At 42.6% G+C, this 17,819-nt stretch overlaps 1 protein-coding gene across 1 annotated transcript in view; it reads right to left on the bottom strand.

The window, feature by feature from the left end:
* The window catches only part of LOC111270554 (uncharacterized), an 86,005-nt gene that overhangs the window by 49,536 nt on the left and 18,650 nt on the right, over positions 1-17,819 (bottom strand). The gene's annotated exons all lie outside the window — the stretch shown is intronic.

The raw sequence follows: 17,819 nt of genomic DNA, 5'->3' as shown, positions 1-17,819 counted from the left end.
CCAAGTGTTGTGTGTGTGAGGCAACGTGAAAAAGGACTGAATGAAGCCAGCGAACGGGGGGATAAGACCAACAAACAGCATGTTCTGTTACTAGTCGCTTACTTCTTGTTTAGCCAGTGCCCTCTCTCCTGCTGGGAGTTCGAAAATTTGAGAAAATTAAATTCGACCCCGGCTGGAGGAAACATCGAGGCAGGCTAGATAGGTAAAGCAGTGTGCGTTATTACGACGATCCTAATTAAACGTATCCACCCTCGTCGCAGCAAGTTCATTGTCAATGTACGTTATTTGTCTTTTAGGATACATCCGCTCAATAGCGATAGCTCAGTACCGGGTTGACTTAACGACTAAATGGCCGTGCAGTGTGAAATTTACAGCGAACAAACTCGTCTTTGTCAGGTACATCAAAAACGCGAGGTATTCTCTACAGAGCGGAAAAGGCTGTTCTATAGTCAAGTCAAACTGGCGAACTTTTCGTTGCTACAAACTGATACGATGTCATTTGAACTTAAAATGAAAAAGTTATGATCTAGATATTTTGGTCAGCATTTGAAGTCGAGTGTGTCAGTCGCGGAAATGACTAGAAGAGAAAGCGCCTGTTGAGGACTCTAGAGGGGCAAAAATGCGCACTGAATATTCTAAATAGACAATCACAGAGTAATCCGTGATCATCTGCATTCGAAATCGTATTTGAAGATGGCAGCTTTTGCAAAAAAGCTCATGACTGAGCTAAATCTTTGGATCCGTAAATTCCGAATGTTATGCTGCCCGCTAACCGCCCTCGGTATTGCATCCAGTAGCGTAAGCTAAAATCAAGTACTACTTGTAAATTTTTTCATGACATCTGTTATAATCTCTGTTATTATTACTACTACGCAGTCCAGAAGTACTTCACCTTATACGTAAGCAACGAAAGCTTCCTTTGCGGAAACAGCAAATAAGGGAGAAAGAAACATTCGTTGCTATGATAATTTCATTTTTTCGGTTAGGGTGCCTCTCAATTGACGCTTAGCCTTGAGACCTTCGATCTAATGCCCACGTCCGGCGCTTGCTCCGGATATAGATTTATTCACTGACAAGATTATCGCCATCTGATTTTGCCCAAATACGCTGCACTGTTTAGAATGATCCCGGCACTGCCAGCCCCTCCGACCCTAAGCACCGCTCGATGAAACAGGTTATTGACTATTCCGCGTATCAGTGTCGGCACACGCTGCCCTCGGCGAAACACTTGGGCCACAACAAGCAGATGGCTCATTCAGGTCGGCTTCAGTTCTTCAAGACACAAAAATACTTTCATTCGCAGTCAATGCAGTAGTATTAGTAAGAATAAGAACAACCAGGATAATAATGGTCCTTATTTCCAGAGCACAACTATTTAGGAAGCGTTACGAGCGCTAAATATATATTAAGCCTTCAGGTATGTTTGTTCTGATTGTTTGTCGTTGTTACATGTGTGTACGTGAGTACACTCAGAACAACTATATGTAGGCTCAGAGATTCGATACAGGATACTTGTTCGACTGTACATTCATGCGCTTGAAATGAAAGCTTCCGTTTTAATCGGAGGCAAGGCCATCTGGGGATCATGCGGACTGACACTCTTCACATCTAATAGTCATTGTGCAGGCGTAACGGTCAATGCCTTTGATCACTGTCACCAGGACGGTTCACTGAGGCTTTGGAACGCTGGCTGACGGCCTGTAAATTGCAAAGCTGATTAAAAAAAAACGAGCGTTTGATAGAAGGAAGTGGCGAGTTGTTGATGTCGACGATCTTGACGATGGTGATCGTAATCACAGGAAGGAGATGTCGCCATTGTGACTATGGGTAGGTGATTTCTCCGTTTACGGTGTCCACGCAATTGGCTGGTAACATTTCTGCTACTTGTCCTTTATATGCTTATAGGTAGGCAGGCAGGCAGGCAGGTATCGTATTTTTACGCGTCTTTCCGTAGAGGATGGCCGTGACGATGATCAAGGAAGAAGAAAATGAAGCTAGATGAGGCCGATTGTAGCGACCACTAGCCTCTTCAGCTCTATTTTAGATGACGAAGCAAACTTGCACCAAAAAACAAACAAGAAATAGGTGTCCTTAGCTAGTGGCTCTTACCCCCAACATTAGCGGATTGGCATGCCATTCAGCGTCAACAAAAGTCGGTGACACACATGAGGCCTGGTCCTTAACAGCAGCAGTAATACGTGTTCATTTTTGCGCGTTTCATTTTTCGTTCAGTCCGTTCGTGAGAATAAAAAATCAACCTGAGAAGCCGAAGTGATGGTGGCAGTAGCGATGAGGAAGTTGTTGTTGGTATATATAAAATGCACCAGATCACCAAACGGCAAGTTGTGGTATGATTATCCTTTAACTCAATTCAGCAACTAGACGTTCCCCGGCGTTGCCGGCTGGCGATGGTGAGACTGTGGCTACCGCTACCATAACCGTCGTCACCGGCAACGCCGCAACTATCTGCTTGTCTTTCTGTCCGATTGATTGATTGATTGATTGACTGTTGTGCTACTGAGACGGTGACCGTGATGATCCCATGAAAGATTGCTCCATGGCTACGTAGTCGATCTGCGGCACTGTGGCGTAGCGTCACATGTGACCTCACCAACACGAAGCGGTAAAAGAGCGAGCAATCAATGCGGCTGAATTATGCTCATTGGCAAGAGTGCGACCCCAATCAAAGTTAACCCAAACAACGAGGCGAATGCAGTCGATGACGAAAACGACAAAGTGCTCGATGGCGCGTGAAATAAGGCAGGTAACATTGCGGCTACGAATTAAGGAGTGTCGCATGAAGTCGTACGTGTCACATCCCTTCGATACCAACGAAGTTGCTCTTCACGGTCGCTTCCAAAAGTTTCTACTCATTTGCACATTTGTTTTGAATGAAAAGCGCAAAAAAGAAAATGAAAAAAGGCACCACAGGGACATGAATGAAAGTTATTTCCTTTTTTTAACCTGGCCTGTTTCTCCTTTGTAATTTGCCTTTGGATAGGTCGCGTTGCATAGATAAGACAAGTAATAGTATTGGTATCAGCATTACGATCATCGTCTTTGCTAGTTCATCGTTCTCACTAGCTCCATCATCATGGTTCTAGTCATAGAACTGACGTTATATATGTATTCAATTCCATATATGCGCGATAGCGCAAAGGAAGGGAGTTACCTTTTTGGACTTACAGTAGTGTATAAATGTTGGCTGATAGCTCTAACAGTTTTCTTGATTTGTGAAAATAACCAATTAGCATCAAGGGCTCACCAGAACAGACATACAGATACGAACAGACAACGCCCGCGGACCGCTCGAAAGTAAGTGGGGGCTTCACGATGTTCTCCTAATGTCAACTTTGCAGACTGTTGCATTAAGATGGGTGTGGCGACATGAAGTGGCGTGGCCGATGAAACCTAGCATCGTTTTTGTAACTAAGCACTGTTATTTGGGTGACAACGAAAAAAAGCCGGCAAGTACCAATCCTTTTGCGCTAGACGCGCCATGGCCTATGCAACTTACAAGTTGCGCCGCTACTACCATTACTACCGCAACAGGACAATCACAACGAATAAAAGGGCAAACGGCGTGACGACCTCGAGCTTCCTTTTGAGCTTGCACGTAACTTGCGTCGCCCCGTCGGTAGCCAAGAATGCCTATGCCTCTATAGGAATGGCTAAAAATATGTAGAAGCACGCAAGCCCGAGTGTATGTATAACTAGGATCTAACACGAACACCAACAATTGGACTTAGCCATCGTTTATATATAAAGACACGCCAGCAAGCTAATAGAACTTGAATTTATTTTCATTTGTATGCACGTTTAGTCAAACGATGTCGAACGCACGGAAGAACCGGATCGTCGGATGAAGGGCGATTCTCTTCGTTGACTTTGTCGGCGTCGTCCTTTTTTGTTTTTGTTACCGCCCTACTACATTTCTATATACTGGTGGTAGTCTGTAGTGAAAGTAGTTGATGCTTTGGTGGTGGAGCTCGACGACCCATCGGTGTCTTACCGTTTACCCTCTGTTCGTCGGTGGACGTGCGTCCGATAAACAACGAAAAGTAAAAGTGAATGAAATATGGGGTAGGCTCAGTTGCTGATCTTCCAGAGTTGGTTGACATGTACACGATGTAAATGATTAAAATTGGGTAACGCAAAGCCGCTTTTCGCGCCACAGCCGCCGCTGCGGTTGATGCCGGAACCTTCGAACAGGTATCTCTACAGATGAACGTGTGTGAGTACGTCTGTTGGTACGCGGATGTACGCTTGTCTGTTTCGTACTTAGCATCCTGGCATCAATCGTAGTCGTTATCAGTTAATGCAGCGGCTTCTGCTGCGGGGGTTGCCACTTGAAAATTGGAGTCAAGGTCGGAAAGAATAGCAGTCGGTCTGCTGAACCTCAGGTTAACTCGCAATGAGTTACGTTTCCCCACAGTTACACAAAGTGGCAACACTAGTGGTAGCGGTGTTTCATGAGCTGTCCGTCTTGCAGTTTAGCAATAGCGACAACAATAGCAATAACAGCGATTCAGCCAGCCAGCCCGCGATAGATTCCCTATTCAAATATGAAGTCATAAGGTCACGACGTTTGTTCCGGTTAGTGGTAACATATAGATGTATAAATATACACGGACGATATGTGAAGCTTGAAGTGTTTCCCACTGTACTCAGTACTGCTGACTTAAACGGGATGATAAATGTTAAATCAGCAGTATGAAGTCAGTCAATCATATCCGAGTTGTACTCTTATTTCAGACCTAGATGCAGTTGGCCAGTTATGCGGGTAAGGGCCCTCGGGGGTGAGGTAACCCATAACAAGCAATAGATCCACAGACCGGATGGAGTCAAGCCGTCACGTCAGCGCTATCATAGGAACTAGCGTTGATAAGGGTGGAGAACAAGCACAATAGAGTTTTCGCAAGCTTTTTTGTGCTTGTAGACATTTTTATTCGATAATGAACGATATGCTAGTTCACCGCGGCGCACTGCGTCCACTGTTGATTGTAATTCTGGAAAACGTATGTATATTTGTTGTTGTCACTCCTGAGAGTCGACATTTCGCAGAAGTTTTCCTGACTTTAACTAAAAAACAGAGGAAGACGGTCCGCATGAAATACTATTGATGGACTATAAAAACAAAGTTTACGCACACAAATATAAGCGCAACAGTAGCATACACGGAATAATGCATAATCTATATATAATACAGTATATAATATAAGCGCGGTTGTCGAAAAATAAAATGCATCAATAAAACTGCGAACAATCCCGTTCTAACATCTCGTTCCGACATGTATTACTGCATTAATAGCACATATAATTCAGTGAGAGAATTTCCTAAATGGCCTAGGGTATGTTCATCTACCCCCTTACTTCAACATTATGGGCGTAGTGAAGGGGTAACAACAACAAAAGAAAGATCGTCAATGGTATGGCGCTATAAGGAAATGGTGATGATGATCTTGAGGATCTCAACGGCTATTGAGGCATCGACAACCGGACGTTACAGGAGTTACGTTGTCGTTTAGCCACATCAACAGCAGTATTAAACAGCCATCTGACCGGCACCAACGAGCCGGCAAGAGTTTAAAGCTTCTTACTAAACGAAATATGGAATAATAAACCAAATTTCTTCCCATTACTTTTTCAGCTACCCCTGCCTTCACTGTCGCTGCCGGCGCCGGGGAAAAGAAGCTAACAAAAGGGTTTTCACTAAACCCGACGAAGCAGGTCGTTCTATCTATAAATGTGCACTTGTCTCTGAGTCCAGTTAACGGCTCGCGTTATAAATATTTTAGAAAACGTGTCACGTCGTGACGACGTCAATGTGAAGATCTCACATTTGCAATAACAGCAGTAGAATCAGGACCAGCAAAAACAGCAAGTTAAATTTGTCCTAAAAAAATGTATCCTTGGACAGCCCCTGTTGCTCGTTGCCTTTACTATTGCCACGGCTTCATTGGCAGATTCTGGCCGCTGGCCATACAACATTAGTTTCCATCAACACCCGGCATCATTCAAAACGGAAAAAAAAATCATTTTCGATGAGAAAGCTCTATCGGATTTTGACACTGACTGCTGTCACTGCTGTGCAGAGGATTGGGTCTCGTTAGAGGCATCGTCTCCGCCATCATAATAAATAACAGCCGTCATGAGAGATTCCAACAAAAAAAAAAAGGAGAACGCAGGCTACAAGCTACGTTCCTACATGAGCTTTACTGTTGAATTGAAATTGCCAACGTCGATGCTGTGGCGGAAACGATGGCGACTATTAGCCCTAACAGACATAAAATTAGTACACAACGATCAACAAGCCCGTAAAATTATGCTGACGCACCGTAATGGCCGTCAAGCGATCGGTTTGTAGTAAATGTAAAGTTAAACATTGAAGTTAAACGTTATTCGCTGTTGATCTTTATTGTTCTCATGTAGAATGAGGGCAATGTTTAAGAGAGCGAAAATAAGCAAAAAAAAATAGGCGATACGTTTGTGTAATCAGTTTCAGTAGACAGACTGGTTTTAGCTGCACCTTATAGTCAAGTTTGGGTAAATTTCACTGTCATGTTCGATATTCAATAATAAATGTTCTTATAGGTAATATTATAAGTCTATACTTCAAAAGGTAAGTATTTTGCTTCAATGTCCTGACACTTCGTTTGTTGTGTATGTTCTTCAATTTGACTATACCGACGTAGGTTCAACAAACCAAAAAAGATGACCAATAAAATTTTAATCGAATTCGGCTCGTTCTACGTAGATGAAGAACAATTTTACGTTGGACAACAACCAGGAAACGTCCTGTCGGTTGTCTGCAAGAACACAACTTCTAGCAGCTTGACAATTTCTGTAATTATGATTATTTAAATTAGAATTAAATGTAAAGGTAAGAAAAAATCTATTTGACGAAGAAAGCTTATGGAATTATAATAGTTTCGGGAAGATTTTAACTGTTATATTTAATCGACAAAGCATACAGGATCTTTGTCCAACCGCGTACGTAGCCATTCCTTAGCTAATCGGAATGCCAGTCCTCATGTCGGGTTAGACGAACAATGCAATTAGTATATGCTACTGCCTATACCGATGTCCACTGAAAGCCGGGTGCTTTTTTTTGGCCTAAATTCAGCAAATTTGATTCATCGCGAATACTGGCCCGTGATAGGTCTCTTTACTGGTTTACAATCTGTGCGCGGAAAAACCAGAGATGAATGTTGTGGCGGAGAGGTTCCGAAATTGCCTTAGGGTCCTGTTGCGCCTACGCGTATTCTTTTGACACTTGTCTCGTAAACAGCGCAGTGCATAAGCTTTCAGTTTCTATACGCATACGATATCCACCTGCTTCAGGTAGTCAGACTAACAAGAAACAAAATAAGAGAGAGGTAACTGATGCCAAAGCTGCCGGATTGATCGTCGGCCAAAACCCGATGAAATATTCTATTATTCTGCTATTAACAGCAAGCAAAATGACTGATCCCCTTAGATACCCATAGTTAGGGGCCTTATATAAGACGAAGTACATTTCCTAACCGTTATTTTTTGTCGAACTTTGCCGTATTGCCCAGAGGGCGGCCTTGTTACAATTACTTAGTGTATTCTTTAAGCGTACCAAGCTAATATTCTTATTACGTTGCCGGCTTTTTATCAAGATTGACGTAAATAATCCTCTGAAGGGATTTCAATATAGGGGGCTAAGTTTTTCATTTCGAGTAGAAGCAGACTGCAGTACGAAATGCAAAATTAAAACTTCGCGAAGCCGATTTGCATTTCTGTTGCGGCCATGTTCACGCTGGTTATGCCGTAATACTAGATTAGAGTAGGCAAAAAGACTCATCTGAACAATTACTACACCGCCAAAAGGGACATACGTAAAAATATATTTCAGCAGTAAAATCTTGACACAGCAGTTAGACTGTCTCCCGCTCAGCGTCGCTAATTTCGGCAACTTCCATTAATGCTAAACTACGTCCCCGTGATAGTTTAGCGGTGGGAACTGGCCATCTGATAGAATGTCTAATGGCTAGACAGACGTAAAGTTTGACGCATAAAGACTACATAGATAAACTTAAGCAGATCTATAATACTTGTCCGATTGCGATTTAAAAGATTGCTAGGACAACTTTTCGATAATAAATAAAGATTGTACGCTATTCCGGGATTGCTTAGCTCCCATTACGGTGCCGGCAGGCAGCATGCTGCATCGGAAATGCTGCCAGCTCCCATAAACGAATAAAAATATTATCATATACAAAGAAACACATACAGATCTGTCTAGAAATAGCAAAAGTGAACAGCTATGTCGTCCACATGTGCACCGACTAGCCGCTAAACCGTCAATCAAGAGTGCCTCACGGGAAATTTTGCGCGGACGGACGCGATGGTCATAATTGAATTGATCGGAAACCCCAGCAATTGGAAAAATAAAACGTTTTTGCAATATGGCGTCTGTCTATTATATGCGCATAGGGTGCATAGATCACTTCCATGTGTATTTAATTCATATATAATAATAATCATAATGTAACTACGTACAGATGTGTATTGCAGAAAAGGACAGGCAGATTTATATGCGTCTAACATTTAGGTCAATTTTTACAAATACATTCAAATTACAGGACTCAATTGCGTTTTGGTTACCCTTTATACATGACCTATAGCGCTGAATGAAGAACAGGAGCGAAGAGTCAGATTATTAAAAGCAAACGTTTTATGACAGGGATTCGACGCCATTGGGCAACCCAAAGTCGTTCATCACGGTGATAGAACTTAACTAATTTGACTTCGTTTTTTTCTAGTAGGAGCAAATCACGCAAATAAATTTGCCCCATACGAGCATGATTACAGTTTATGCCAGTAAGTTGTCGGTCGGCTATTGTGCTGCGGGCAAAAAGCGCTCGAAACAAAGTTGAAAAAGTTCTAGCATTTGTGGCTCTCAGATCAATTCCACTTTAAGGCCTGCACGTGTTATGAAGGGATCCGACTGTCCAACGGGATGTTTTATTGCGTCTTCTCAATCTTGACAGTAACAACAGAAGATGTATCTTTGTCGACAAAAATATTGAATTTCTTTGAATAAATCGTCTGTCGACAATGGAGCATCTCCTGTTCGGCAAGAATTATTTAGGGTCACGTTCTTTTCCAATCCAGTTCCTTGCTCGACCATCATTGGCTAACGTCGGGTATACCCTAAGTCCGTTAATGTTTTTTTGCCACCTTTCAACTACAGAAAACAACGGCCAACGACTCACTGTTTTCCATTAGCTGCAAATAATCGACCGTCGGCAAAGTGTCGATTGCTTCGAAATCCATTGCAATGGATGATTGGTTACCTAAACGCTACACCCTTCCATTTTGCCATCCGTTACGCAGGGCTTACCTTACAGGATATTGATTTTGCACTGATCGTTTTTCATAGCGAACTGATCGATTTCAACTAATTACCACCACCGAACATACGTACATGATAGGTCGACAATGCGTAGATCGCCTACGTTCAATAAGCTTTAAATCAGTTGCCGTCGGATTCCGCAGCCGGCCGCTCATATATTATAATTGCAAACGATTTTCCGTGAAGCAAATATCTACTCATGAATCTGAAGACGATGCCCGTTGATTTCCGTCGTCAACGCTGCCACTGCCACCGTATCGACGATAGCAATAGCTGGTGGGGCAGTGATGTCTACGGCGTTTAACTGAGCGCATGGTTTTTATCGACGAGGAATCGTTCGTTTCGTACAGCCAATCTACACTTCCGCCTTTGCATCTATCTATCTATCTATCTTTCTATAAGTGCATAAGAAGTATCACCTATGCGGACGTAACAACGCAGCCAGCGTCTTCGTTACTGTTACACAGTTGTAACTGTTTACAATACTGACTCCGTCAGCTGATTTGCCTCCGGCGTCACCACTGGCTATCGCCGAAGCTCTCCGAAGCCCCCAAAAACAATTGTATGCAACAACCATAAACGTACCCACATGTCATTATGCCACGCCACGTCACGTCAATGCTGCTATGAAGTGAACTCGGACTGAACATCAGATTATACACCCAGCTGCACAAAAAAGGAAAACGATCAGATACGGTAGTATTTTTCACTTCGATATATCTGACTATTTACGCGTTTAGTTCGAAACGCAGATAAACAAGCCGACCCATACTGAGTGCAAACATTACAAACAGAATGGCTAACAGTATTGTACAGAACGGGCGTTGCGTTACTTACATACATGGACAATAGGGTTTGTTGTCTGCCCTAGACATAGGCGCTTGTGCCTCGATGGCTGGCTAATTACGTTGCTGTTTTGATGGTTGGCCTACTTCCTTACATCTATGTGGTCGTCGTTAGATTTCGTCATGCGATTGTTTACTAATCCGACCCTCGAATAACCTGCCTGTAACTAGCAATATTCTTTTGGTTATGTGTTATCATTATTCAGCATGTTGCATGATCATGATTGTATTTCCTTTCCATATATATAGATGTGTATATGTGTCTGTTTTGGTAGGATATATGGATGCTGCTAGGACTGAAAGCATACTTCTTCACGCGTCGTATCTGGATCTAATTATAATTCAATCAGACAGGAAACATATCATAGGCATTACTAAAGGCCAAGACATATGATTACACGCGTATGGTTGATCACGTGTTTCACATAAAGTATATACATACTGTGTAATAATTTTTTATTTATCTCCCCAACGTCACGTTATGCGTATGCTAAATCTATTCTTCACGCCGTCGAACTTCTCGAACCTACACAAAGTTTAAGCTTTAACTATTCGCCAACAAGCAATATATGTAAATATTCAAACATGGAATTTACCTTTAATAATAACTTATACACATAAATTGTATCAAATTCGTAGGAAACGTACATTTCAAATGAAAGCATGTCCAAGGAAGGCCGCCTGCAGTACTTAACCTCGATCAACAGCTGAGACAGAACAGACATGTCGTTACGTCCATTGCGTCAGCAATCGTACTCCTGATGCTAGCTACCACTATTATTGTTTTAACTGTTGCAATGGTTATGGAAGCTTATTTCGTAGACTGAGTGGCGCGAAGCGAAGCGTTCGCTATCTGACAAGCGCTTCACCGTCTGTTTGAGTTAAAGAGAACCGCTGCGGCCAAAGACGGTCATTTGGGGTTGCGTGAATTTCAATGAAGCCTCCTTTAACTACAAGCGCAAATACTATGCCTGCAGTATTCACAGCAATTGCAACATAAAAAGCCCAACAAACCTTATAAGCAACAGTAATAAGCTTCTGCAGTTCAGAGAGAGAGAGAGAGAGAGAGAGCGAGCGAGACAGGAGAGTTAGAGATCGATAGAGAGAGAGAGAGAGAGAGAGTTAGAGATCGATAGAGAGAGAGAGAGAGAGAGAGAGAGAGAGAGAAACCGCAGCGGTGGATTACCTCTTCTACTCGGAATTCTAGCCCCTTTGCACAGATCGACTGCCCGGCTAAGAGAGACATACGTTGAATGGTAGCTGCAACGGTGTGAGGCGCGAAAGGTAAGTGTGTTTAGGAGTGAATGTAGCCCAGTTCAATCGTATTGGCCTTTTCTGTTATGTTTCGCGTCGAGCAATTGTTGTTTATGCTATATTATCACACTTGATTGTGTATATACTTTCTACTTTTACCCTGTGTGTGCATGTAGCTCGCCTGCCTCTGTCCGTGTATGGCGCATGACTTCAATTTTTCATCAACATTGAAACACGACAAAATTATAGACAAATATTTGAAATTCTACGCTCACATTGACGCGGTACAACTTGGTTAACATATCATCATTTGTGGGATGTCAGCGGTAGACGCAGAAGTGACAGTGCCATTTTATTCAGTGCATGAAGATAATACCTACTTCCATGTAAAGACGCGAAAAAGGGGGAGCAAGAGAAAATGAAGCGCAAGGAAAAACAGGAACAGCGGCATGCTCCATTGTGCTGAAGCAACGCTTGTTTTCCCGCCTCATGATGACAGCTTCATGTATTTTACAGCATTTTATTACTACGACTAATATCAATTCGTTGGTTAGAGACTTACCACTAGCAGGATTTTTACTCGCTTTTTTTTTACGTAGCTTGCCATCCAGCGAACGGTTTGCTCTTCGCGTCACAGCTCATGTAAGCGCATATACAAGAGACCCATGCACATGACAATGTTGACTTAGCAATATATATATGTATAGTAAGGGAAAAAACCCTCAGAAGATAGAACATGTGTCGAAGAAGTCAGAAATGAAATGGTGACAGCATGGAAAAACGCGAGGGAAAGCAGTATAAGCGAATGCACGGGTGACTTGTACCAACAAACATATATCTCGGGTGAACAGTCCACACTCGTTGGACAGCTAACAAACGTTGACGGTACAACGAGTCATTGAACTGCGTCGCAAATTATCCACGAAAATAACAAATAAAAATGAGGAGAAAAATAAAGACGACGAAACGATACAGCGTGAGTGAAATCGAGTGACGGAAAAGTGGAAGAATAAACCTTCATTCTTGAGAACTTTGACAGAGTACCGCTCTGGTGTCCCAGCTGACTGGTCGTCTGATACCGCTTGTGACAGAATGAGAACGTTGAGTTTTTGGTGGTTACCCCCTTTATTGTACCTGGCTGAATTCTTTTTAACAGATAATAAGCTGCAACGGCAGTGACAATTGCGGCTGTTTTTATAATTAGTGAAAGTGTTTTACGATAAGGAGCGTAGCCGTAGAACCGAAACGGGAGAAGATTTCAGCGTTGAGTGTATTCCCGAGCTCCATATGCGTGTGCTGTATCCGTTCAGATAAATAATCTTGTATATCCATACGAACAGTGCGAACTGTAATATACTCAGGATCGAAACTTGGCCTACTTCTGGACAACGGACGCGTAGAAATACGAACAAATTAAATAATCGCTGCTTTAGCCAAAAGCACTGGAGTAACGCTAGTACTAAACAATAAGTTCTTTGAGATTAACTGTATTGATTCAGGGGAAAATTTGTTTGTATTGGTTATTTACATTTGTATTATGATGCGCTAATCTCCTACTTGAAGGTGATTCGACCACCGTCTCTTTCGAGGGTGGCCATTTGTAGACGACATATCTCTTCGAGAAGAAGGGTAGTAGTATGCGCTTTTTTTTTTTGCCATTGATACTCGCTATAGGTACATCCGTTTATTATCACACTTCTAGCTTTAAGGTCTTTTACCAACGTTACGTAATAACTATTACGTTACTTCCTGCGGAAATTTAGCCCTCACAGAACCTAACAACAAAGAAAGCTTGTGATCATTCAGTCGTCCGAAAAAAACAGGCGTCGCATTCATATATATTAGTGTGCCTATCTGTGAGCCATGCGCTTGTCCAGATCCGGTAGGGTTATCATTTCTCGTACAGAAACAATATTCTCCTAGCCCACGCATACAGTAATAAGGAGATATAACACGTAAAGCAAGGTCTGCTTTACTGCTGTGTGTTTTTTTCATATATTTTACATTATGTTGTTATTATTAATTAAAACCCAATACCCGTAGCTGTTTTACACTTGATTGCAGCACGCGATTGCCACTGATCCTATGAAAATCCTACCAGTGACCGAAACCGATAACCCATACCGACATGGTACGCAAACGATATTATCATTTGTGTTGATGCTGGATCTGTTGTGTTGGCGATGATGTTATTATTATCGTTGCGACCGATTTAAGCGACAACGATAAATTTTTTCTGCTGTTCTTCGATTCGAATACCGATGTGGTACTGTTGACAATGCGGCCAGTAAAAACCACTGCGTACGTCTGAGGCCGCGCAGCGAACAGCGCCGAGAACGCAGAAAGGCCGATCGGTGTGGAAAGATATTCGTGCGACGACAAACATCGAGACGCTGCTCCGCGACGCTGAAACGGTCTTGTCTACGCCAACAGCAACGGGATGGGATCGTCAGCAGGCTGCCTAGCAATCATTATGGCTGCATATGTATATATGTACGTGTATGCATACGTACGTGTTTTGCTTATTTTTGCCTAAACAACTCAGGACTTTTCGCGAACGACCTGCGAGCTAGCGTTTTCACCGCTGAATGTCGAAAGTTGATCCGTGACCAGACACGTTCGGTGAGAAGTTACTAGAAGCTCCGGCCCAGGCACATGATAGATAAAATAATGGAAGTGATGAAGAATGCTATGTAATCGCTCTAACCGACGGCGTCGGGCGAATATATCTGTAAGTTCTACTATGGAAGCGGTTTGTCAGTAGGTAGGAGACCTATTAGGCGATGGTAGCTATTAGTACGGTCATGTAAGCGTTCCTGTTAGTTATAATCAACTGACAACAGTAAAGGTAATCATGGAATGGATACATTTTGCGCGTCACATTGATAAAGCAGCTTTCGAACGCAGCGTCGAATGATGCTGGCCTGATCATTAGCGTAAACTCGAATTCTTTGATTCAGATACTGAGCAGTCTTTCCTTATTGATTTCAGTCTTTGTATATATAAGGTAATTCTTTTGCAGCCAGCAGACGCGGTGCAAGTGGTGACGTAAAACGGAAAAACCGTATGTACTTTTTGATGGTTGTAATTTATATGTTGCCTTCATCTGACAGATGGACTTTTTTGGACGACAAATGACGACCTACGGTGGCACGACCCGCGTGCCTTCAATTCGCGCAGTGAGTTCTACGCGTCTTCGCTGTCTCGAGTCATCAGCAGGTATTTATTTACATGTGTGATAGCAGTTCGCCGAAAAGAGGTCAGACGAAGCTGTCAGCAAATGGGAACCTTAAACATCGACTAACCTCGGAAAAAAGATGGTGAAGAGAACGTGATACACGAACCCCTGTTTGTTCGCACAAACAGGACGACTTCTAACAACTCGAGCTAATTCCCACGAGAAGTTACAATGAAGTTTACCGTCCTTTTCAACTTTTATCTATACACTAGCAGAAATTAAGCAGCAACATAAACCCGCACTGTAAAGAGGCAAAGGAATTTTTAGGGAGGCAACGTTTGAGTGTGAAGATACGACAGACAAACTCAGAAACTTGAGAGTCCTCGCGCACCATCGATGCCAAAATAGTTTTTCGCGTGCGGGAACGAGCCTCGCTCAGAAACCAGTCACGAAAACGCTTTCTTCGTAAAATTAATGCGGTAATTTGTGATCAGGTATAAACCTTACGACTGAAACAGCTGAGATTTCTGCATATTTTTTGCAACCGCTTCGCCTCTCGAAACAAATCCATGATACGTACTTTTATTCATTCCTGTTATCCAGCGTTATTCTTTGTTATTCCTGTTATAGCAGCGCTATGTGTAGCTGCAGTGACACCATCTCCCCCTTAGTATAAGGCATTTTACCATTGTGAGACTTTAACTGTATTTATGTGTTCTCATGTTAGTAGAATCAAGGAACAAAAATACCAAAAAAAAAATTCTATGAATACATTCGATCTAGACCGTTGTCAATTTCCACCTCGCTACACCGTGACGATGCATAATTTATTGCAACTGAGACTGTTGTAGTTTCCTTTTTTATTTAGTTTTAGTTATTTTTTAGTTCGATGTTCTTTGAAGCTTCCCAGTTTTTATCACGACTAAATATGGCTTCTTCGTTATCCTTACCTATGTGATGAGTTCCGTTCCTGCGGTTCGATTGTAGGAAAAGGAGAACGAAGTCCATACAGGCACCAACAGGGACAACAAAATATTGGAAGCTCTTTACCTAGTTGAGAAACCATTGTCTCTTTGCCCCTCTTTGTCCTTGGATTAGGCAGTTGTCGATACTAGAAAACGTCACGAGGTTCGAATGTTTGCCTTTCGCATCAGTTCCATTAACGATCGTGTAAATAATTGTTAACAACCGAGGTTGAAAATATGATACATGTTGCAACGAGCTGGCTAATGCATACGGTGCAAAAGTGTGAGCATTACTATCCTCCTGTAGTTTTGCTGCTCGATGCTGCTATAGCTCACGGTGTATAGACGAACTACACACTATGGACCTATTCTCGGCCATTTTTCAAATCGTCGTCAGTTACGATAGTCAATTGGTAAGATCAGGTCAACAAGGACATCTCTCTCTCTCTCTCTCTGAATCTTCCCGCGTGCCCAACAACGAATTCAGCCTAAAGCGACTGGAGCTGATTGTGTGCAATAATCCAGTAACAAATTATTATTGGGAACTATAACATCCGCAACGATAACGATCATTGCTAATTATGAAATCAGCCCGTACTTAGCACACTCACGATGACAGCGAGTCCATTTCGTCGACTGTGATTGAAACAATTCCAAACAGGCGACCGACCCAATGGGCGGGAAGTTTTATTTGGGTCTAGTTCAACCATCTCTTCATTGACGATATATCACTATGATTAGTTATGAACAGATTCACAATGCGCAGGCAGCTCATCATATTAACAATCTCCATAACGCAGTAATAGTAGTAATCGAATAATAAGACCTTCACAGCATCACTTGTCGATAAAGCCCTCGCGGAACTTCTATAGGGCATGCGTTCTAGCAAATGAAATCGCATAACAAAAATACAGAACAGGCAAAATTTTGTTTGAGGATTTCGGCCGATGAAGTCGAAAAAGCTACGTGCTACCGCAGGTGCCATTGCTGCTGTCAAAGAAACACCGACTGAGAACAGCATCAGTCGCAGCTGGATCCGGATGGCCCACTGGTATCCAGACGTTGCCTTAGACACTATATGTAGCATCGATCGAACGCTGTCTTTGAATAATGATCGTGTTTACTTTAATTACGTCACTGAGGCGAGCTAAGTGGCGAGGCACTGCCTACAGTGAGCGTGCCATGATATCAACTCGTGACAAAACGACAGCAGCAGCCACAAACAATGCGACACCGGGCGACGTCTGGGCTAGAAACCGTTTCAACGGCAGTGGTAACGAAAGCTCAGAACAAAAGTATGGTCATTGAGTAACGGTGATCAATCACTAGGTGCGTATCTGTTGATCCGACTTCTATTGTGTTTTCCCTCAACACTCCTTTCTTCGCGGTGCTGTTCGCCCCCCACCGGTCTGTTTACGTATATATCTATTATTTATGTGTAGAGAGGTTTCGACTGATTATTCAAGCAAATTGGCGCGTTTGCTGTTGGCGAAACATCGTTCTGTGATAACTCACCAGCACGCGAAACCTTCTAGAAAAAGATCGCCAGGGTAATCGGTGGCGAACGCATATACCCTGCATCGCTCCGTACCCCGCACTGATGAACACGTGCAGTTCGAAGGTTGATGTACTAAACATGGACTTGGAACGCGGACCAGTAGAAAAACCTAAGCTCCAATTGTTCAGCCAGATACTGAAAGGCCCAGTATTATATCGAAAACAACATGACACACACACACACACACACACACACACACACACACACACACACACACACACGTATCTAGCACTGTCCAAACAAAAGCACCGAAGTAACAACAAACATTAAAATGTAACAATGGCTCCGTCGAACAAAATCCAATATAACATGATTACCCCGAAGTGATTTGTCGGGGTTGGTCAGTATCACCATCAATATGTATCTTTTAGGGACACCCTAAATATCAATTCAGTCAATTTCAGAAAGCAATTGGTCGTTGGCTAGTATTTTGCCTCACACAAGAAGCCAGTTGGTCATATTCATGTTAGTAATTCAATCTAGGCAAATTGCATTGGGTTTGCTGAACAACAAATGTTTACGTCACATTTTTGGGTTCGTGTAGATAACTGTTGTTGGCGAGGACTATGACCACTTCGACTATACTTAACGAGGTATAAATACTGAGCCACTAAACTTGTTTCCATCTTGTAAC

The sequence above is a fragment of the Varroa jacobsoni genome, unplaced genomic scaffold (assembly GCF_002532875.2).
Source record: "Varroa jacobsoni isolate VJ856 unplaced genomic scaffold, vjacob_1.0 contig00006, whole genome shotgun sequence".
NCBI classification, from domain to species: Eukaryota; Metazoa; Arthropoda; class Arachnida; order Mesostigmata; family Varroidae; genus Varroa; species Varroa jacobsoni.
Note: the sequence above shows the minus strand (reverse complement) of the source record. Positions and strands in the feature narration are given on the sequence as shown.